Consider the following 25,084-nt stretch of genomic DNA (forward strand, 5'->3'; position numbering starts at 1 on the left):
GAACATTTGAAGGCTAAAAATGTACTTTCTTTACTATGAAAAATGCTTGAATCAGAGATTTTGGAAACTTCTGAACTTAAAATTAAGTAGATAAAAAGTCATGTTTCACTTGGTAGTGATAAAAGATTTCTTCTAGTGCCATTAAAGTTTCATTTGATTCTCTTTGAGTCTGCATTCCATGGTGAGTTCTCTAGATGGTTTGAAGCTGTTTTTTTCAGGTATTACTTAAGTATAATGTAGGAACTAAGACCCTGGGTTTGGAACTAGTATAATGTATATATTTTAAAATATATTTATTATGTGTATTAAATTATCTATAAATTCAAATAAATAAAGTTAGGGATTCTCTTCATTTCTCATTTGCATACAGGAACACTTCAAATAAGAAAAAGCTACATTTAACTCATATGTTTTTGGGCAATGATTAAACCAATTCTAAGAAGAAATTTTGGGATATCTTTATCTAAACTGCTTTTAATTTTTCCAACTGTAAGATTAATATATTCCTCTGCTCCATAATTCAAACACATTTGATCAATGAGTGAAAGCCCCTGTGTAAAATGTCTGTAAACATCAGCAAGTGCTGAATAAACACTCAGTGTGACAGACATCTCATGTTAGCACTACATATCGTAAATATTACTGGGACTTCATGTCAAATGAGAAGCAAAAACTGTGCCAGAATTAGTCTTTATTATCATCTATGTGCGTAAAATTTATTTAAATAATATACAAAATAAAGAAAATAGCTTTTGTCATTTGTTTCCTTCCTCTCAGCTTAAATAAAACTATTTGCTACTCATTTTATGTTCACAGTCTAATTTTTGTACCTCAAAAAAATCCATTAAGAGTACCATAGTTGATTTTTTAAGACCGACATTATTCACCTGAGATTAGAGTTTAGATCAGGAATGTTTTTGTGATGTCAGACAAATTATTTTCTTTTACATGATGCCCATTTGCTCTGCTACCCTGAGTTCTTAGCATCTGTGAGTAAATATCAATATGTGTCCATGGAACAATTAGACAGTCTTTGTCCTATATCCTGTCTATCTCAGTTCCTAGAACTGATCTCAATTTCTTTAACAAGTCGTCATATAAAAGTAATTTTGTATCAAATGTAAATTACTGATAGTCAAGGAATGAGCAAAAGGGAAATTATTTTTCAAACTTGCTTTATTGAAAGAGAATACAATGATGTATATAGTACATGGTATTAGTTAGGAATTGAGGCCTCTGATATTTTTATATTAATAGAGTATTTTTATAGCAATTTTAAGTTCACAGAAAAATAAGTGGAAATTATAGAGTTCCCATACTCCCCTGTACATCCCTCATTTTTCCCTCTATCAACATCTTGCATTGTGTAGTCTGTCAGAACTGATGAGCTGATATTGATGTTATTATTAACTAAGGCTCCTTGTTTACCTTTAGGTTCACTCTTGTGTGTTCTATGCTAAATGTATAATAATATATATCCATTGTTATGTTATCAATAAATTCACTACTATAAAAGTGCCCTATGCTTTACTTCCTGCCCCCTGAGTTCCATGATTTTTCTGTCTGCAGGGTATTGCCTCTTCCAGAAAGTCATACAGTTGCAATCATATGGTATGTACCCTTTTAAGTTTATCTTCTTTCACTTAACAATGTGTATTTAAAGTTTCTCTATGTCTTTTTGGGACTTGGTTTCATTTCTTTTTATCACTGAATAATATTCCATTATGAATATACTATTATTTTTCATTCCATTCACCTCTTGAAAGACACTTTGATAGCTTTCCAAGTTTTGGTAATTATAGATAAAGCTGGTATAAACATGTGCCTAGACATAGATTTTTTAATCATGTGGGTAAATCTTGAGGAGAGCAGTTGGTCATTCACATGGTGACTATTCAGTTCTGTAAGAAATTTCCAAAGTAGCTGTAGTATTTTCATCCCCACCAACAATGAACGAATGAGTTCCTATTGTTTCACATCTTTGCCAGAATTTGATATTTTTAAGTGCTTAGGATTTTACTCATTATAATAGAGTGCTATGCTTTCTCACTGTTGCACTTGTATTAATTCTCCCTTTTATTTACTTATTTATTTTATGATACAAATTGTTTTCATTAGAGACAGTTGTTTCATTCTGATAGCAATGAAAGAGTCATAGAACAAACACACATGAAGATATTGCTTATCTTTAAAGCAGTGCGAGTGGAGAAAATCTCAAAAACAAATTCCTCCTGAAATCTTGATTTAATAAGTCTAAAAACCTAGGAATGGAGATAATTTGACTTCAAGGAGGGTCACACTAAAATAAGGAATTGTTTTTGAGAATTATTCACATTAGCATCAAAATTAGAATGGCTTGTATGATGTTGAAACCTGATTCATTTTACATTTTTTACAGTCTTGCTGTCACTAACTTTTAATCAGACTGTACAACTGCAATTCAGATTAGATTTGAATGGACAAGTAAGAGAGAATAGCCATCATTAAACTGAGTGAACAACAAACAAACATCCAATAGAGCTGTGGAGAATTTTAATACTCAAGAAATAGAATAATTAGTGGAAGAAAATTTGTACTCTGATACCAAAAGGGAATTGAATTTGGAGTTCAACAAATCATTCCAACTGTAGTTTAAGATTTTGGTTTTATGTGATGGATTCTCTCACACAGGGCCAGGAAATTAGGTTTATCTTGCTCTGTCAATCAGTGATGGGTAGAAAACTGAAGTAAACTTCAGAGTGGAGGTTTAGAAATGGTCATAAAAAGAGCTTTAGTATCACCATCCTAGTAATATTTGCAAGTCCTTTCTTCACATTAGCTTTTTAAAAAGTTTGCTTAGCTTCCTCTGCATAAACCTGCTGAGCGATGTCACTCAGGTGCACCTCAAGAATCAAGCTCCACATATCTGCTGGTGGTCCTGTCTAGTGAGCTCTGGACACATTTGTCTTTCATTCGTTCATGGATCAGTTGACAAAATCAGTCATGAACCAACTTATGAATCATATAGATCTACTAATCAACTATAAGTTCCTACACAATTTATAAAGTTTCATTGAGCCTTCACTGAGTTTCACATATCTCCTTGTATATGTGACAGTACATACTGCTCAGAGTAACAAAAAAAAATTGAATAAAATAATACTTGTAATTTTGTGCTGGATTTCCTCTGCCATTTCCTTAGTAAGGAGTATCTTGATTTCTTTCCTAGAATACTACAGTAGACTTGTGACTCTTTTCTCTGCTTAAATAGATTTTCTTGCTATCAATGTGCAATCCTACACACTTGAAGAGCTTGGAGTTTGGGAAGGAAAACAAGGTTAAGATATACCAAAAGAGAAAAACAGTGTTCACTTTTGGAAGGGGACAAGAGATGCTACAAAGTACCCAGGGCAACACTTTGCACATCTAAGGTCTTATCCCTGCACCAGAAATGCATAATAAGCCCCTTCCCACCCTAGTTCCACTCCTGTACTTAAAATGAGCAGAAGAAACAGAATGGGAGGAAGCCTTTGTAAAAGACCAACAGCAATTTCCTGTAAGGAATTTTTTTTAAACTAAGAGGAGACTATTTAATAGAAATAAAATGGAAACATCATTAACTGGCAAGATGATTATGTTTCACTGCTCCTTAATGAAGGATGGAGATGAAGGTAAAATTAGTTAAGGAAATGTAAAGAAATACATTGTTTTCACTGAAAATAATTTATACAAAAACAACCTTGATACTGTCTCAGAGAAGTGTCTCCTGGAACTATTGTCCTGGTATTTTTCAGGTGATGGTGCTTAGTTGAAAATCTCTTTCTGATTGATGATTGTTTCTTGGAAATAAACTTTTACTCACAGTCAGATAAAAATGTTACTTTTAAATTTGGAAACTGAAAATGTGACAGTAGCTCCCCATAGTACTTGTTCCAAAATTTCAAAAAAACAAAACAAAACAAAAAACCGATCACACTAGGCAACACAAATCTGAATGGCCTTTGTCTTCACCAAATAAGAATGGAAAGATGCTTTCAAAATATTTAAGAAAATAAAAAATGCCCTATGATTCATAATTAACCAAAAAGACAGTCGAGTACAGATGCAACAAACAGTTTGGATCTCTCAAAATATTTTCAAAGAAACCACCAGATTAGAAACTTCACCCACTCAAAGGAGTAATGAAAGCAGAAGCACTTACCTCATAGACATTGAATGCATTTAGCCACAGGGTGAAGATTACTATCACTTTGGGAATTACAGTAGGGGGAAAGAACAGTCCAGATCTGGTCCCAGCTTCAGCTCTAGTTCTTGCCTCTCACTGTCACACTCAAGGTGCTTTCCACACCTAAATTCTTGAAACTGACTGTAATAATTCTTACCAGGAACCTTCTCACAAACGCTTCACTCCACCTAGAGCAAGGTTAGCCCAGACCCATCATTTATGCAACCCTGCTGAGAAACTCATTCTTCTCCCCAATACCTTCGGATGCTGAGAACTTGGCTCCACTGGCATTCTCTTCAAGAGAACTTCTCTGTCACCTTCCTCTTTTATACTCTGTCTCTCACCACTTTTATCAAACTGTATTACAGATTTCCTGTTTTCGACCATTCTCCCCAATTACTGACTCTCCAACAAGATGTTCAGAATCTTTCAGTGCTTAATATGTAGTAGACATGCAATAAATGAATCAATTTGTTTACTAAACATGTCACAAAACAATGTCATCTCAAGTGATGATTTTATACCATTGAAAAGACTAATTTTAACATATTTTCAAAGCAAACGATTGTTGATTTATTATGAAACAGAAAACTTCCTTAATTTGACCAGACATCATGCTGTCAGCAATTCAACAGTAATGATATTATTTCCTCCCTAGTGACTGAGATTAACAATACTAATTTGCTAAGTTAGTGCTTATGTGGATATTGTCAACAAATAATTGAATGACTGACTAATTTTGTTAAATAAAAAGCAATTCTAACATCGCAAAGATCAAAATGAAGAGTTCAATTTGGTCAAATCAGCTGCATTTCCAATATATATGGTATATGGAATAAACATGACCTATCAGAGATAAAGGTATCAAAATAAAAAATAAACTCAAATTATAGAATATCACTATCTAAATGACTCTTTTAAGAAGCAATAACCCTTTCTGTAATAGCTATTACAAAAGTTTTCACACAAAGAAACATCTAGTGCTACTATATTTTGATTTTCCAAAATTCTTCTCAATGAATTCTTTCAGAAACATGCAGTCATACAGTTAAATGTATTTTAGCACCTTATGAAGGCTAGAAACATGATACAATTACAAGGAGACAAAGTGTCCTTCAAAACCACTTAATTTTCATCTTACTTCTTTTAAAATTAGAGATAAATTTGGGAGATAACCTTTTTCTACCTCTTCTCAAGTTTTCTTTTACTATATAAAAAATACTAGCTTAAATGGCATCTGTTAAAAGCAAATAGGGAATGATTTGCTTCAGATTGGAGAAATGATTTTCCAGACCAATGCTTTTATACACACCAAATGCACACAAATGTTAGATAAGATCTTGTTATTTTGCGTGGGGCATTGCTTCATCTAGAAAACAAAATGAAACCATTGTGTGTATTAATCATTTAATATTTTAATAGTTAATATATCTTTAAGTTGGTTTCAATTTGAGAAAAGTATACTAAATACAGGTTTAAGAAATGTTTCTAAACATAGGAAATAAATGACCTTCTGAAAAATTAGATATCCTGGAACTTTTTGCTTGTGTTTTTAACTGAGAAACACAGGTGCCATCCATACTGTGACTTATTTTAATTAGGGTCCAAAAGGAGACAAAGCCAGAAGTACAACTGTCCCTTGGAAGGTGCTTGGTTTTTTCAGACATCTTTGTTATCAGTACACTATTTATTTATTTTGTCAAAGAAAATAACTTGAATCATTTAAAATTTACTGTAATTTGTTTTATGGTCCAGAATATGTGATAAATGCTTCACAAATACTTGAAAAGAATATCTGCTATTGTTGGGAAGAGTTTATTTATTTGGTCAACCAATTGAGTTTAACCAATTTGGTCAAGGTATTTCATAATATTATTAAACTCTACCATATCTTTACTTATTTTCGTTCCACTTGGTCTATTGATTATTGAAGAAAGGTATTGAAATCTGTGACTATAATTTTAGAGCTGCCTGTTTTTTCTTGCCGTTGAACGAGTTTGTTTCTAACAAATCTGAAACTTTATTAGGTGCCTAAGGCTAGAAATATTATGACATTTTAATGAATTGATCTTCAGATAACCCTAATAGTATCCTTTGCTTCAAAATCTACCTTGATGGTAATGTAGCTACTTCAGATTTCTTTTGACTGCCATTAGGATAATGTCACCATTTTTTCCTTTTAGTGCTATAAAGTGTTGCGCCATTGTTTTCTATTCGGACTATTTCTGATGGACACTCTGTTGTCATCCCTGTCTCTCTTTCTTTGCATATACATTGTTTTACTTGGGCTGCTTTAAAAAAATTGTTTTGTGCATATTAAAGGTATACAACGTGATGTTATGGGATGCATATAGATAGTAAAAAGGTGATGACAGCGAGTCAAATCAATGCACCCGTCATTTCACATAGTTCTCCCCTTTCTGTGGCAAGAGTGGACAAAATTTACTCATTTAGCGTTACTCTCGTACACGTAGTACAGTTTTATTACCTACAGTCCTCACAATGTACATTGGATCACAAGACTTGCTCATTCTTCATCTCTACTTATTTGTACTTCCTGACCTATACTTGTCTATTTTCTGCACCACCCCTATTCCTAGTAACCAGTTTTGTTGCCTATTTCTGTATATTTGACTTTTTTAAAAGATTCCACATAGGGCTGGGATTTAGCTCAGTGGTTCCAGCACCTGCCTCACAAGCGCAAGGTCCTGAGTTTGATCCCTGGTAACCAAAATAACAAAACAAAACAAAACAAAAATATTCCACATATAAGTGAGTTCTTGCCATATTTTTCTTTCTGCATCTAGTTTATTTCATTTAGCATAGTAAATTCCATGATTCCATGTTGTGCAAAATGGTAAGATCATGTTCTCTTTTAGGATGTAATAATAATCCATGGTTTATAGGTACCATAGATTTTTTTATCTTCACGAAAGTTTAGGTTGTTTCTATATCTTGACTGCTGTGCATAGTGCCACAGTGCAGATAGAATAAGATACCTTTACAAGGCATTGATGTCATTTCTATTAAGTATGTGCCATTAAGAAAAATTGGTGCATCATATGGTAGCTCTATTTTAAATTTCTTTGGAAACCTTCCTAGTATTTTCCATAATGAATATGCTAATCTACATTTTTATCCACACCATACAAGAGTTAATTGTTAATATTTCTGCACATCTTTAATGGTATTTGTTATCTTTTGACTTTTTTTGGTAATAGTTATCCTCACAGGCATGACACAATATAACGTATCATTTCTCTGATAATTTATACTATTGAGCACTTTTTCATAGACTTCTTAGTCATTTTAATGTCTTTATTTTGGAGAAATATCTGTTCATATATTTTGCCAATTTTTAAAAGTCAAGTTATTTGTATTACTACTATTGAGTTGTATGAGTCTTTTATAGATTTTAGAAATTAACCCCTTATATGTATGTGGTTTGTAAACATTTTTTCCAATTCATAAGTTATTGTTTCTTTTTGTTGATTGTTTTCTTTGCTAGACAGAAACTTTTTAGTTTGATAAAAATTCATTTATTTTTGCTCTTTTTGTGATATAAAAAATAATTGTCTGGGCTCAGGCTGATTTTAAGTTTTTCTATTTCAGATTAATCTTAAGTAATTTTATTGTGATACGACTTTTCAAGCTATTTGTGCTTGGGATTTGTCAAGCTCCTTAGATTGTCAAGTTTATAATTTTTACTAATTTTGGAAAAATTTCAGCTATTACTACCTCAAATATTTTCCTCCCTTTTCTCTCTTCTTTGGGTATTACTAATTATACATATATGAGCATGCTGCAATTTATCCCACAGCTTCCTGAAGTTGTATTCATTTTGTGCAGTTCCTCTTCTCTCTGTTTTAATAAAGATTATTTTATTTCTATAGTTCCAAGCTTAATTTTTTCTGCAACAATTTGCTGTTAATTTCATCCAGTATATTTTCACTTCATATATTATAGTATCTCTAGAAGTTCAAGTCATTTTAAAAAATGTCTTCTGTGTATGTATTTAATGCTTTGAACATATGAAATACAATTACAGTGTTTAGATCATGTCTGTTAATTCTAACAATGTGAGTCATTTTTATTTGTTTATTTTATTGTAATTGGGCCATGTTACCCTACTTCTTTGCCTACCTGTCAATCTTTGGTTGGACTGTAGCTATTTGAAATTTTACTTTATTGCATGTTGAAGACTTTTGTATTCCTATAAATATTCTTCCATGTTTTTTGAAGGTAATTTAAATTACTTGAAAACTATTTTATCCATTCAAGTCTTACTTTTATGATCTTTTAGGTGAGTCTTAAGCAAGTCAGTGTCTAGTGCTAGTTATTTTCCAATGTTGAGGCAAGAATTTCATGAGTACACTACTATGCATGATTTTTCTTTAATCTAACTTGTTGGAAAGGTATTATTATTTAATCTAGCTTGTTTGTCCTGTGTGAGTTCTGGGTACTGTTGCATTTAATCCTTTCATGTGATACTTTTGTAGGCCTTGAGTAATTTCCTCACACATATGTGTTGATTAGTTCTGTGCTAAATAGTCAAGAACCTCCATGGTTCTCTGGATTTTTTTTTAAGTACAACTCTCTCCTTTCCTGGCTTTAGTTGCCTTAGTTTTCTCCACCTCCTTAACTTAGCACTTTCTGTCTGGGTTCCTCATCCCTGACCCATGGCCTTGGAACTCTCTCAAATTAGGACCCTGATGCAGTTTTTCTTGTTGGTTTTCCATTTCTTGGGAATTGTTTTTTCTTACCTCAGATCCAGTGTCTTCAGAATATTGGTTGTTCTATGGGAACTTAAATCTTGTTCCTATTAATCTATATCTTGGTGGGAAGCAGAGATCATGTTTGGTTTTTATATTTCAGTATTTTTAAAGGGGGAAGGATAGTCAACAAATAGACTTTATAAGACTGATCAGGTGATGTTAGGGCATCTTACATTAATGTGAGCTTAAGACTATGACGGGTTGGCCTATTAACCTTAAAAATCTTTACTGTACTTCTGTTATCATAATTAGATTGGCTATATCCAAACACAAACCCCAAACCCTGAAATTGGCTAAGGCATGGTTCATTAAGGTCATCAAAGAAATGAAAGTAGATAGGTGTTTTCTTAGTCTGTGGCTTTGGGTAGGTAGTCCAAACTCTTGTTCCTCCTAGGTAAATCATTAGGTACATTGCATTTTAGTAGTTTCTTAGAATACATCATGAAGTGTTGTGTATTAATCAAATGTGTGTAAGGATGGCTGGCTTCTCCTCTCAGTTTTATTCATTTCTTCTTTTGAATAGTTTTCTTTCCTTAAATGTTTAGTCTCTGGGAAAAGATTTAGTATGATGATCTTTCCTCTTTGGATACCTAAGTTGGTCCTATTCTAAGGATATAGAAATTTTCAATCACTAATAAAATGATAAACAAGAATTTATTAAACCTTCAGAACAAAGTCAGTGCCCTGATCTACTCTCTTGCACATTTTGCTCTTATTTGTCATTAAACAAAATATCAAATAGCACTATAGACATTTTAAAAAAATATTTTGCCTCTGTTCCTTTGCAAAAATTACTCAGCTATGATATTTTACTAATTATTCTCATTTCAACAGTATATTTATCTTTCTAATTCCATTGAATGGATGTACACATATACAGATTCCTAGGGAGCAGGACTACTTCCTGTATTTTCTATCACTTGTTTTCTTTAAATTGACCCATTAAACCTATTTAAGAGGCCTTTCTTCTTACAAAATATGAAAGCCTTCCAATTATATGTTATAACTTAGTATTTAATTCTGGTTTTCACTGATATTTTAAGTTTCATTATTTCTTATTTGTAATTTTGAGTGCAGAATATTTCATTCTGTATTATATAAGCTATTTGGGTTTGTATCTTATATTTGCAAAGAAAGTTGTTTGCATGGGTTCATATTTCACTTTCTCTTCTATGTGCCAATATAATATTCATTAAATTTATACTTCATTCATTATGTCATATATTAGGTTTATTCTTAAGATATATTTCATATTTTCATTGCTTTTCAGTGGCTGTATCATTTACCTATCAGTTTCCTGCTGAAGTAATTGTGATAGAGTTAAGTATATGGACAATTTCTTCTATAAATGTTATTAAGTTTAAAGATATCTTCTCTTTGAAGTTTTTAATGTACATTGCACATCCTATATCAGTACCGGATATCTAAAGCATAAGCTCTTAATTGTCTTTCCTTTAGAAGTTTTGATTTTTTTCCTACATGATCTAGTTACCAGGAAGATTACCAGACTTTTTAATGAGAAGTAAAATTGAGATATCCTCATGGGAGAAATTTAAAACAGTTTCAGCTATTAAAAGCTTATATCAATGAAAGTATAAGTATACAACCTGAGAAATGGATCAATTAGAAATCTATTGTATCCTTGGGACAAGGAGTATTTCAATTAAAAATTGTGAACATGGTTATTAATATTATTAAAAGGAGACAACAAAAGCTATGATACATTTTCATTTGCTATTGTAATACCCAAGGGTCAACTGCAGCTAGCATATAAAGTTAAAATGTTCAGTTCCTCGTCCCACATGAATTCTCTAAAAGTGGCTTTGATCACAAAAGAACTTAATTCTTTCATAGTTTTCTTGATTTGTTTAAAGCTTTGGCCTCCTTCCTGCATGACATGACAGAGAAGAATAGAAGAACAAAACAGTCTCTTGTAAATATTATAATTATAATATTTTATCTGTATATCTATCATAAATACATATACTTTTAAATCACTTGTCAGCTTACAATGAGACATTATTGATACTTGACATCAAAAAATTGTGATAACTATTTTCAAAGAAGAATGATAATATAACTACTTTTTAAAAAAAATCACATCTAGATTACCACACCCCATCCTTTCTCCCCTGAACTACCCAACACCATTCTACCTGGGCTCCTGCTTTATCATCTGCCCTCCTAGTCTGTTGTTATTGAAGCAGCCAGAGAGATCTTTTCAGTGGTGTGTCTGATAGCATCTCACTCTGCTCAAACAGGCAATAGTTCCTGTGTCATCCCTACCAAAAGCAAACCTTACTTGGGATGACCTAAAGACATTACATGGTCTAGAGTCCTGTTGTCCTTTTTTCTAAAACTTCCCACACATTCAGCACGAGCCACATTGGCCTCCTTGCTGTGCTTTTATCCACCAGGCATTCTCCATCTTCAGACCTTCGCACTGGCTTTTCCTTCTTCGTGGCAAACACTTTCCCCAAATACCCTCAGAGTGACCTCACCTTCTGGATCTGACTCTGCTCAAAATGTCCACTAAAAAGAGGTCTGCTTTTGCCACCTTATTGAAAATTGCCTACCCTTCCCCCTCCAGCACTTTAATATCTCTTGCATTGCCTCTTTTTCCTATAATAGGTACTTGGTTCATATTTGTAGAGTGAAGTAAATGCAGTAATGTGTTTATCTCATTATGGATCAAAACTAATGCTTAGATAATTAGTCAGGACCAAAGTTTTTTTACGATAATGGGACAAATTTTTTTTTATAAGTTTAATTTCTGGATAAAGAGAGAAATTCATTTGTTTCATTTCATTGATACATTTGTAACCAAATAAATTTATAAATAATGAAGGTTTTGTTGAGTATCTTACATTATATCATGCAAACAAAGTACACAGTGTAAGTAAATTTATTGAGTGCTCTGGGGTGGGTATAGAAACACTGATAAAAATGTATTTTTACGCTTTTTTGTATATCCTTTTATTGGTACATTTTAGGTGTACGATATGACATTCATCACTGGAGATATGCACCTTTACATACTCTCTTGGTTCTTATTTTTTTCCCCCTTGCCCTGCCCTCCCTTCAACTCCTCCATCCCTCCCTATTTACAAAGACTTTGTTTCCATTTTTCCATTTTCTCGTATTAATTCCATTCCTTCTTTCCTTTCCCCTACCCCAGCCGCTTCCGCCTCCCCTTTGCCTGTTTTCTTCCTATTTCACATTATCTATTACACCTTTTAGTCCTTATTTGCACTTTCAGTTTCTCACACTAGAGAAACTATTTGGTATTTAAACATGTGTGTCCTGTTTATTTCACTTAAGAGTATCGCCTCAATGTGCATCCATTTAGCTATAAATGTCTCTAATTTCTCATTTTTGATGGCTGAGTAGTACACTATTTTATTAAAAAACCCCACATTTTCTTAATCCAGTCTCCAGTTGAGGGGCATTTGGGCTGTTTCCAAGTTTTAGCTATTACAAATTGTGCTGCTATGAACATGGGTGCACATATATCACTGTGGTATGATTCTTTTAATTCTTTGGGGAAGATACCCAGCAGGGGAATAGCTGGGTCAAACGGGACCTCTAGTCCTAGTTCTTTCAGGTTTCTCCATACTGATTTCCACAGTCTACACTCCCACCAGCAGTGAAGTACTGTTCCTTTCTCTCCACACCCCCACCAGCATTTGTTGTTGGCTGATTTCATGATAGCAGCCATTCTTTCTGGAGTGAGGTGGAATCTCAGCGTTGTTTTCATTTGCATCTCTCGAATGACCAGTGATGTTGAACATTTTTTCTTGTATTTATTGGCTATTTCTACTTCTTTGTGTGAGAAATGTCTGTTCATTTCAGATACCCATTTTTGGATTGGGTCTTTAAATTTGGGAGGTCTGATCTTTTTAAGTTCTTTATAGATTCGAGATAGTAGACCTTTGTCTGAGGGACCGCTGGTGAAAATTTTTTCCCACATTGTGGGTTGTCTCTTCACACTGCTGGTGGTTTCTCTTTCTGTGCAGAAGCTTTTTAGTAAGAAGAGATCCCACTTGTTGATTGTTTGTGCTAATTCATGGGCAACTGAAGTTTTGTTCATAAAGTCTTTTCCTACTCCAATGTCTTCAAAAGTTCTACCTAACCTCTGTTTCAGCCGGTTCAGTGTTTCTGTTTTTATATTTAGATCTTCAATCCACTTCGATTTTAGTTTAGTGCATGGTGAGAGATATAGGTCTAGTTTTAGTATTTGGCAAGTTGAAACCCAATTTTTCTAGCACCATTTATTAAAGAGACTATCTTTCCTCCAGCAAGGGTATTTGGCTCCTTTGTCAAAGATGAGGTGGCTGAGTGTGTCTGGAGTTGTTTCTGCATCTTCTAATCTGTTTCAGTGGTCCTCAGGTCTGTTTCTTTGCTAGTACCATGCTGTTTTTTTTTTTTTTTAATCACAGTAGCTTTGTAGTAGAATTTCAAGTTGAGGGCTGTAATACTCCCTGCCATGTCTCTGTTACCCAGAATTGCTTTTGCTATTCTGGGTCTCTTCTTGTTCCAAATGAATTTTTTGGATTGTTTTCTCAAGGTCTATGAAGTCTGCTGCTGGGATTTCAACTGGGATTGCATTGAATCCATATAGCAATTTTGGAAGTATAGCCATTTTCACTATGTTGATCCTTCCTACCCAGGAGATCAGGATGTCTTTCCATTTTCTGATATCCCCTTCAATATCTTTTTTCAAAGTGCTATAGTTTTCAGAGACGAGATTTTTGATTTCTTTTGTTAGGTTAATTCCTAGATATTTCAGTTTTTTGATGCTATTGTGAAAGGAATTGTTTTCTCTATTTCTCTCTCAGTAAGTCTGTTGTTCGTGTAGAGGAAAGCTACTGATTTTTGTGTATTGACCTTGTATCCAGCTACTTTACTGAATTTGGTTATTAAGTCTAGAAGACTTTTGGTGGAATTCTTGGTGTTTTCTATGTAGAGTATCATGTCAACTGCAAATAATGACAATTTGACTTCTTCATTTCCTATGTTTATTCCTTTTATTTCTTTCTCTTGTCTAATTCCTGTGGCTAATGTTTCCAAAACTATATTGAACAGGAGTGGTGATAGTGGACATCCTTGTCTTGTTCCTAATTTTAGTGTGAAGAATTTCAGTTTTTGACCATTTAGTATGATATTGGCTCTTGGTTTTTCATAGATGGCTTTTATCAGATTGATGTAGAGACCGCCTATTCCGATTTTTTATAGGGTTTTTATCATAAATGCATGTTGAATTTTGTCAAATAATTCTTCTGCATCTATTGAGATGATCATATGGTTTTTGTCTCTGGCTCTATTGTTATAGTGTATTACATTGATTAATTTGCATATATTGAACCATCCCTGCATCCCTGGGATGAATCCCACTTGGTCAGGGTATGTGATCTTCTTGATGATCTTCTGCATTCTGTTTGCCAATATCTTATTAAGGATTTTTGTATCTATGTTTATTAGTGAGATTGGCCTATGATTTTCTTTTTTGGTTCAGTCTTTCTCTGGTTTGGGGATCAAGGTGGTGTTTGCTTCCAGGAATGATTTCAGGAGTATTGCTTCCCTTTCAATTTCATTGAAGAGTTTAAACAGTAGTGGCAGTAGTTCCTCCCTAAATGTCTTGTAGAATTCAGTGGTGAAACCATCAGGACCCGGGCTTTTCTTTGTTGGTAAGTTTAATTTAATTTTTAAATTTAATTTAATTAAATTTAATAATTTAATTACATTTTCAATTTCATTGATTGATATTGGGTTGTTTAGAATTTTTAGGTCTTCTTCATTCAACTTTGGTAATTCATACATGTCTAGGAATCTGTCCATTTCTTCTGTGTTTTCCATCTTATTGGCGTAGGTTCTGGAAGTAGGTATTGATGATTCTCTGGGTTTCTGCTAGGTCTGTTGTAATTTCACACTTTTGATTCCTAATTGCATGGTGGATTTGGGCCTTTTCTTTCCTTTTTCTGATAAGGTTGGCTAAGGGTTGTCAATTTCGTCTATTCTTTTGAAGAACCAACTCTTGGTTTCATTGATTTTTTTGTATTGTTTTCTTAGTCACCATTGCATTGATTTCTTCCCCGATCTTTATAATTTCCTCCCTTGTATGAGCTTTGGGTTTGTCCTGCTCTTCTTTTTCTAGAAGCTTGAGGTTCAGCATCAGGTTGTTTAATTGGGCTCACTCTGTTTTCCTAATATGATTATTCACTGCTATGAATTTCCCTCGTAAGACTGCTTTCATTGTGTTCCCTAGATTCCGATATATTGTATTATCATTTTCATTTATTTGAAGGAATTGTCTGATTTCTTGTTTAATTTCCTCTGTGACCCATTGGTTATTCAGAAGTGTGTTGTTCAATTTCCATGTGTTTATGAAGTTTTTGCAGTTTCTTTTGCTGTTGATCTCCAATTTCATCGCACTATTGTCTGATAATATCCAGGGGATAACTTCAATTCCTTTGCACTTACCTAAATATGTTCTATGAGTGAGTATGTGGTCTATTTTTGAGAATGACCCATGTGCAGCTGAAAAGAATGTGTATTCTGATTTTGTGGGTTGAAACAGTCTGTAAAAATCTGTTAAGTTCATATGTTCAAGAGTTTGATTGAGTTCTAGTATTTCATTGCTTGTTTTTTGTCTAGTTCATCTATCTATTTGTGACAATGGGGTATTGAGGTCCCCCACTACTATTGTATTATAGTGCTTATATGGTTTTTCATGTCCATTAGTATTCATTTTATATAGTTGTGTGCACTAGTGTTTGGTGCATAGATATTTATGATTGTCATCTCTTCCTCTTGGATTGTTTCCTTTACAATGATATAGTGTCCTTGTGTCCTTCTTTGTCTCTCTTAGTCAATGTGGATTTGAAATCCACTTGGTCTGCAAAGAGGATAGCTACTCCTGCTTTTTTTGGTTTCCCGTTGCATGGAGTATTGTTTTCATCCCTTTAACTTTCAGTCTATGAGTTTCTTTTTGAATTGTGTGTTTCTTGTATGCAGCATATTGTTGGATCTTGCTTCTTGACCCATTCTGCCAGTCTATTTCTTTTGATTGGTGAGTTGAGACCATTAACATTGATGGTTATAACTGATAGGTATTGACTTATCATTGTCATGACTTTTTCTTTTTGTTTGATCCTCCCCCTTTACATTTAATTTCTTGTCATGCCCAGTGGATTCATTCTGCTGGGCTTCCTGGGGATATGATCTCCATTATCTTTTCCTAGGATTTTGTCTAAAATTTTTTGGAGTGCTGGTTTGGTATTCACGAAGTTCCTAAGGTGCTCTTTGTCTTGAAAGTATCTTATTTCACCATCAATTTTGAAAGATAGTTTTGCAGGGTACATCAATCTGGGTTGGAGGTTGTTTTCCTTTAGGGCTTGAAACACATCACTCCAAGCTCTTCTTGCCTTGAGGGTTTTCACTGAGAAGTCTTCTGTGATTCTGATGGGCTTTCCTTCATATGTGATTTGTTTCTTTTCTCTAACTGCTTGTAGAATTTTGTTCTTCTGTTGGGTTTCTGGAATCTTAACAATTACATGCCTATGTGTGGATTTTTTTTTTTTTTTGATCAAGGCTGGTTGGAGTACTATATGCCTCACTTATCTGTATGTCAAATTCTTTTCCCCTCCTTGGGAAGTTTTCTGCCATCACTTCTGTCAACAGTATTTTTATGTCATCTGCACACTCTCCTGTTTCTTCATGGACTCCAATCAATCTTATGTTATTTTTCTTCGTATCATCTAGCAGCTGCTGGATTGATTTCTCATTGTCTCTTAAAATTTTGAAGAATTTTTTCTTTTCCTGATCACTAATTGCAATCTTATCTTCTATATCCAAAATTCTCTCTTCACATTGGCTCATTCTGCTGCATAGACTTTCAATGGAGTTTTTAATCTCCTGGAAATCTGTTTGCATCTGTTTTATGGATTTAGTTTGTTTCCTATGTTGGCACTCCATCATGTTCCTCAGCTCTTCTATTTTTTTATCTGTATCTTCTCTAGATTTATTAATCATGTCTTGCAGTATGGGCACAATCTTTGCTGTTACCTGAGAAATTATTTCTGATTTCATTTTTTCCAGATCTTCTTTCATTGCTAGCTCAGGGAGTCCAGGTGGTTGAGTATCAGAGTGTTCCATCTCGTTTCCCTTTGGGGTTGCTGTGGGTGATCTGGAAGTCTGGTTCTGTGTCTTGTTTACCTGCCTTCTCATTTTGACATTGCAGGGTGGTGGTGTGGTGTGCTGTGTGTGTTCCTAGAGCTGGAGCAGCTCACCTCCTCTGTGCTGGGAGCCAAGCTACGCCCACCTGGAAGCCTCCTCCTGCCTGGGAGCTGCTGTGCGCAGATCTGGAAGCCTCCTCTATGCTGGGAGATGCGGGATGCCCACATATTTTTACACTTTGACAATGGCTTAAATTATGTCTTCCCTTGGGTCAGGGTGTGAACTTCTGAATAAGATGTCTTTCCAAGTCATCATAAACTATAGAGATGTTTAATATTACAATGCCTTTGTAACTACTGCTTCTGGGTAGAAATGTTGGATGCAGTAGTTCTAAAAGAAAGAGAAGTGGATTATACAGGGTGTAACACTAACCTATCTCCTTTAGCTTACACATCTATGTTTTAATTGGATTCAGTGTCAATATTAGGAATGCTTCTAAAACTTTTGAGTGCTATATAATTGCATTTATTTTTATTGATCAAAATAAATTATTTCAAAAATGTTTTTAAAGGGTAATGAAGCAAGTGACCATACTTCAATAAACTAATTTTAGGATTTAAAGAATTTCCCTTGTATAAAATATTTTTTAAAAACATTAAGTTCATTAAATGACAGTAACAAGGACATTTCTTACTTGTAAAATCATTGATTGGTATTGAAGATAAGTTAATTCTTAAACTTTGTATTAGTGTGATTATTAATGCATATGTTCATTTCTCAGTGTCCATATTTGGGAAGGAATGACAGACATCTTGTTTCAGGAATGGCTTTTTTTTCCCATTCACAAATGTAGTTGTGACTGCACTCTGCAGTCATACACAATAAGTTACATATACAAGAAATTTTTGAAAACATATAGATGCAATAGTATTGATTCACTGTGGAACATGACTGTATATAAGCAAATATAACTTTATTCTACAATATTTATTTCTGATACTGGAGCATCTGGACATCATTATCAATGCATTTAGAGCATCTTAAACTTGTATGTTAAGGGTCACCTTATCAATAACACTTCAGTGCCTCATATTTCTTATTCCCATTTGTTTGACTAGTAGGAATTCTAGGTTTTCTGTTTTGTTTTCCACTCTTTCCTTTGTTTAGCCAACCCTGAATTAGGTCATTCTTAGAATTCCTATGTGTTAACATTAAGTGTCCTTGAGGGAGTAGTTCTTTGTCCAAAGTAAGTTCACCTCTAGATAAATACTGTTCCTTAGAGCTTTTTATGATGTTGGGAAAGTTCCATATCTACACTGTCCAATACAATAGTCAGCCGCACTTGGCTATTGAGCTCTTGGTATGTAGCTAGTGTCAGTCTTCTTTCAATCTCCTAATCATCATGCTGACTGTGAACCACTGCTTACTCCTAAATCACCAGTACTGCATAGACACTACTATTCATTCCCCTTGAGTCTGGTGACTTTGGAGAATGTGGAATCTAATCTTCTTCCTATATGACTTAATATTTATTGCTGTATCATGTTTTCCCAAAAGTGTTTCATAACTGGTTCATCTGAAGGACTCAGTCTCCCAATAACAAAGATGATTATGTGGAAATTTTTAGAGGCACACATCACATAATGCCAATCCACTACTACATCCATAAAACCAATCATGATTGGTTTTTATTACAAAATGGATAGAAAAGATTCATAAGATGTTACCTGGAACATGCTTCCTTCCACACTAATTCCTGAGTGCTGAATCATAGCCTCTTATTTAAATGTACTATCCAAATTAGAATTGCTCTGGGTGGGATGCTGGTTTTGACACTATATAGTTCTAAAAATATTCATTCCTTAAGTCCCCTTTTCTATGTGTTGGTGGCAAGAGTAACTGATATTTGTAGGAATAGAATATACACATGTGGTTTTTGTGAGGACACTAAATGTAATGGTCCTATGTGCCTTAACTCAGCTGCCATGTCAGTTTTCGGGAGAGAATCTTTCAATGAAGCTTATTTGTTTGTTTTTGCTTAAAATAAAAGAGACAAAAACAAAACTTTACAGTTAAAGAACCTTTCCTTTTCTTGTGTGATGTTCATGAGTGAGTAGTGTCATATCACAATTTGTAGTAGTGTCATATCTACATTTGGTAGAAAGAGCAACTTCAAGGACTGACTTAATACACCTTCATACTATGCTTGGAATCACTTTCTACAGAAACCAACTGACTCGACTGACTTTTTTTTTTTCTCACAGGAATGTTTCCCTTAAGGACTTCTTTGTTCCTTTCGGTTGCTGCCTTTGGCAATAGTACCTTCCAATCAATCTGATGGTGTTTTTCTGAATCTAAATTGTGAACAGAGTTCAAGGTCTTTCCCGTAAGACCTTTGGGCCCCACATAAGTCTCTGTGCTTTGACAGAGGACTGAATAACCCTGAATTGTTTACATAGCCTTGTCTGCCTAATGTGTCAATAGACCTCTTAATGTGGTTGCACTTAACTCTGCATGGTGTGATGGGAGGCCCCTTCTGAATCTGATTTTACTGAGGCAAGATTGTCTACCTTACAAAATTTTAAAGTTTAATTTTAAAAATGCAAGTTACCCTATCTCAGTGGCCCCAAAACATTAACACAAATTACAGAGAATCACAAAAGTCATAACACAACTCATAAATATTCTATTAAGAAGGAATATGATAGACTTAGGTTGTTTGATTATACACCCAATACACTCTTCAAGAGGCAATGGAGTAAATGGAAAATCAGAGACACTTATAAGACATTTCCACATAGTGTAGCTTTCTTAATTTTGAGACAGGCAGCGTAACCACTGAGCTAAATCCCCGGCCCTAGTTTTCTTCATTTTGATGGAAGGAATCCTATTAAATTACACAGAATGAGGAGACTGGGGTTTGGAGAGTTCAAGCTACTTGTTCAGTTAACTTACATTAAAGATACATTTTACTAAGGAAAATTGTTCAAAAACTCCCAAAAGAAAGACTGCAACTCTGTGATTTTAGTTTCTTGCTAATTTTTTATCCTGAACATAAACCTCCATACTGGGTTTCTTTTCATATTGTTGTTTAATGCATACTTCATTCAGTGCTATGACCACTTCAGAAAAATTCTGGTAATTTGTCTGAAAGCCTCTTTTGAATAGCAAAGACTTTCTTTTAATTGAGAATTTAATATAAAAGTAACAAAAAAGAGGACCCTATTTAATGATGTCACTACGCAAATTATTAGTCAAAAGAGCTCCTGGACAGTCCCTACCTCAGTAGCCTCAGAATATAATTGTCACATTTGTTCTGCCACTTATTTTTCATTTTATTTGGAGATATTTTCTGTCAGGACTTAAAGAGGCAAATTCCAATTGAGTTCTAATGAATTGTCTTCGCCTGTTTCCCTCTACAGTCATTGTTAATATAAATAGAAACCGAGCCTTTGATAAGGGCTTTGCTTCACCATTTTTGTCTGTTTGCTTTTCACTCTTACAATACTGTGTGACAGTGTCTCTTTCTTCATTTTGCTCCATTGCAAACATGATGCTGATGGTACGCTGTGTAGATGTGTTTTCTCAAGCCCTCAGATATACGTAATGGAGGGAGGAAAAGAGGTAATGAAGTGTGTCCTTAAACCTAGCAGAAGGGCTCCCCCTCCTCCCACTGCCTCCACCACCCTGCTCAGCTGGGCATCATTAAATGCATATATACCTGGGGAAAGTTGTTAGTGCAGAAGAAGATATATGAGCAGTAAAGACAGGTGGTTTCTTTCACCATAAAAAGTTTTAAAACAATGACATTCCATTAGCCTAAGACTAAAGTATGTGTGGGTTTGTAGATTCATGTAGAATACATAAAATCACAAAACATATTGATGAGAGAAAGGCAAGGTGGTATAATGGAAACCACATTAGAACAGGTGCCAGCTTTGTCTCTGATTAGTTATATGACCTTGGGAAAATCACTTTTATTTCTCCAGGTAACTATTTTTACACTGTGAGATAAAGTCAATAATGCTATATCTGGCTGGCTTATAGGACTTGTGCATAGACCAAGTGTGGAAGCACTTTAAAAGCTATAAAATACTGCAGAAAACATTATTAAGGTAATTTCAGCCACTCTTGAGATATCTCATCTGAAGAACAAAGAGATATTAAGTGTGCAACATCCTTTATTTTAAAATAATCTTTTAATTTGGAGGAACATAAATTTAATAAGATAGATTCTTCCAGGGAATCAATTACATCTCGAGAATTAATTGGGCATTTTGGAAGCTACATAAATTTAAATAGTAATTTTCTAGATGAAGTTCCGGTATCCTACTCAACTTGATGCAGTTTATGAATGAGTCAACTTACAATCAAGCCATAATTTCTGGATGAGAAAATCTGGTACAATAATTCAAACTTGTACAGTCAATTAGTCAGCAAAATGAATGCAGTGCTCTTTAGTGTGAGAATTGTATTATGCAGTAAAGGAGCACAAAAGGATAGCATTTGCACCTAATAAAAATCACATTCTGGCAAGGAAAAGGCTTAAGTCATTTAAAAAGAAATAGATAAGGAGAAGTCTACTAATTTAATGTTTCAGATACAGGAAAATAAATTAAAAATCAAGGTAGACCAAGACTTAGCAAAGAAAGCTTTGAAGCAAAATTTTTAAAAAATGTATTATTTGATTTTTACTCTTCCTGCAAACAAAATTTACTTGTGTGTGAGACCTTCCTATAATTGATCTGATTTTTTATTTATGCATTTTCTAAATATAAAATTATCAGAAAATCTAAGTAAGACTTTATTAACTATTAACTCTTTTGTGAAATTTGTTGATGCTAACTTTTCCTTTCTTCCCTTAAAAGTACACGTGTACTGGGTAAATTGTAAGTTGTATAAAATTCTTTGACAAGGGAGCCTGTGGGTAAATACCTATCAAAGGAATGAGAAAGAAAAATATATTTTGTAAATAAAGTTACTTCCTGAAAGTAAGTTTTCCACTTTTGACTCTACCATCCTTTTATTGGTCTAAATATACATACTGCCCAGGGAGGTTTTTCTGGACAGCAGTGTTTCCTAGTAACTGGGATGGACAGTGGGGAAATCTGGCTTACTGGGCCTGGGAGTGTCTGCTGTCCACAAGATTAAACAAAGAAGAGGACAGTACCCACAGTGGTGGGTCCAGTGGTTCATAATGGTTGATTCTATTAATATCCTATGTGCAGTGTTACCTGAAATCAACTACACACCCTCACGCTCCCTCATGTTCCTTCACCATGTAGAACAACACACAGAAGCATTAACAAGATTGACTGAGTTTTACCATATTCTGAATGTGTGTCCTAAATGATGTTTTGAATTTGAAAATAACCATGGGAACTGAGACAATAAGCATTGCTTTAAGGCATTGAGTTTTTGGATAATTTTTTATGTAGCAAAATATAAGTAATGATAGTAAGAAGAATAGATATCAGAATACTTTTTTGCTTTTAATGCTGATAAAATTTAGGATGAATTCTTGATTATTACTTTAGGTGACTTTCATAAGTCATGTCAAATATATACAGGTGTGCTACACTTTTGATACTCTTAAATATCCAAATCAGGCACAATTTGAAGAAAATAACCTTTCTTAGCGATTTCTGGGTGTGTTTTATGGAGTATGGCTAAGTCAACATAATGAATTCCCTAGAAAAAAATCTCAATTTTTCTATCATTTTGAAACAGATAACCTGTATTGTTTTTATAAATAGCCCACAGTTTTCAGGGACTATGTCATTTACTTCTGCCCATTATGTCTTTTGTTTCCTCCAATCATACTACTAGGCAATATTATCATGTTTACTGAGACATAGAAGATGAGTTACAGAGACTTATGGTTCTCATCAAACTCAAACAGTAAATAAGTGTCAGAACAGTAAGGATCTGAACTCAGAAATGACTAGTTCTAAAGCTCATGAAACTATTTGTGCCACTCTGAGTCCTTGTGTTTTGTAGCCTTCAAAGGATGGAGAAAATTTCTGAGTCTTGTTCATGTGAACTTCTAGGTTAGGCAAATCCTATTTGAGGGAGCCTTTCTTGAGTAGGGTTCAATATAGTCCTGAGCTTTCCTCCTTAAAGCATCAGATTTGCTATTAAAGTAAATTAATCCAATGGTTGGATCCAGATGGAATCCTATGGATTCCTTGTCAAACCTAAGTCCTCAGTTCTGCTGAGAGTAATTTAGGAAATTTCTTGACAATTTCCTTCAGTCATGCTGTTTTGATGATAAATTCTTCATTCTCTGAGGTTTTTTTCTCCTGGTGAAAAAGATACCTGTTCTCTGCCTTGCTGTAATGAGGAAAATCTTCATTATAAAAAAGATCTATTTTATATTCACAGAGCCACATCCAGCTATAGCATCATCTAGTTGGTGGATATGTTCAGAATAAATAGTGTGTCCAACCACTTTGGTAAAGATCTTTTTTGAGAAAATACAGAAGTTGTAGTAAATGTAAGAAGGACAAATATTATGTTACACATACAGTCTTACATATTCTGAGTATTTTATGCTTTCAAAATTTAAAAAAATTCCTGAATGTCACGAGGTGTGATTGAAATACACTGGGAAGGCTTAATTTAAAAATACTGCTACAGTAAGACACATTGCCATTAATTACCCTCAAAATAGTCCCCCTCACTTAGAGCACATTCCATTGTTCTTACCACCTTCTGAAGCAGTTCTGGAAGTCCTCGTTCATGAGTCTTCCTGAGGTACACTAAAAAATATGGTGAATGCTATTGCCAATTGCCATCCAATGGAAAGGCTGGCTCAGAGAGGAAGGGGTGAGGAAGGAGATGAAAAAAGAATTAAGATATGTCTTGTACACATAACAACTCTCCATGATGAATGTAATGTACTACACACATGTACCAATAAAAATAAATAATAACTAAAAAATATTTTGATGTGTCTTTATTCACCTCATTCACTGAACCTGACAATGTGTACTTTCTGGCTCTTCCTCAAAGTCAAAGTAACTATGAAAGGTAAACATTTTGAATTAATTTGGGACATTAAGAAGCCATGACAACACAACTAAAGACACATACAAAAGAGTACTTCCAGAACAATTTCAGAAAGTGGAAAGAATGATAAGATAAGTTTACTTGATTCAAGGGAGAATATTTTGAGAGGGATTAATGTCAATGTATCTTTTACTGTAATAATTTTTAAAAACTTTAAACCTCTACATTTTTCATTCACACCTTGTACAATATGACATAAAAGCACTGCTTTGTAAGAATTTGTAATGAAATTTAAGGTCCTAGTATTAGAAATTATCTTTTCTTGTACAGAATGAACATTTTGCCTTTAGGAAAGCATGGGGCTGGTGTACTGGATAGACAATCTACAAGATATATGTTCAATATTCTGGTCTTTACTTTATTCAAGTTTACGATGCATTATAAATTAACTGTTAGCTTATTTATTGCATGAGTGTATTATACGATACTTTAAAAATGTGTCTGGGATAAAAAGATATAGCTTTACTGCCTAGTGTTTTTATGACATTATAAATGCATGTTTATTTCTGTTGAGATGCAGCACTGAGGACCTGTGCTATGAATTCCACAGGAGCCAGCAGTTTATCATCGATGGATCTCCCAAATTTCAGGTTTTATACAGATGATATGGATGAGGATTAGCAAGTTGAGATGAGAATTTAGGGTATAAGTTCTTCATATTAATCATAAGGAAATCTTTATATCCAAGCATGTCTGGAAAACTAGAATAAATTCAGCCAGAAAACTTGAATCACCTTCTCCCCTATTCTATGATATTTTGTGAAGCTAAAAAGCTCTGTCTTACAAATGAGTTTTCCATTTTAAATTTTGCTTGTAGTTGATCATATTAGACTACCTATTATTAGTGACTTCATATTGG

At 34.0% G+C, this 25,084-nt stretch overlaps 1 long non-coding RNA gene across 2 annotated transcripts in view; it reads left to right on the forward strand.

The window, feature by feature from the left end:
• LOC147826428 (uncharacterized) overlaps positions 1-20,268 on the forward strand; it is a 90,114-nt gene extending 69,846 nt beyond the window's left edge. The window contains exon 3 of one of the 2 annotated variants that reach the window (XR_015439541.1): positions 17,219-20,268. This is a non-coding gene — a long non-coding RNA (uncharacterized LOC147826428). Of the gene's footprint in view, positions 1-1,569; positions 1,613-17,218 lie in introns of those variants that run through there. The other variant, XR_015439540.1, reaches the window with a different exon arrangement.
• The last annotated feature ends 4,816 nt before the right edge of the window (positions 20,269-25,084 follow it).

Source organism: Heterocephalus glaber, unplaced genomic scaffold (assembly GCF_053883595.1).
Source record: "Heterocephalus glaber isolate CG9 unplaced genomic scaffold, H.glaber_assembly_v1.0 deba00001472, whole genome shotgun sequence".
Taxonomy (NCBI): Eukaryota; Metazoa; Chordata; class Mammalia; order Rodentia; family Bathyergidae; genus Heterocephalus; species Heterocephalus glaber.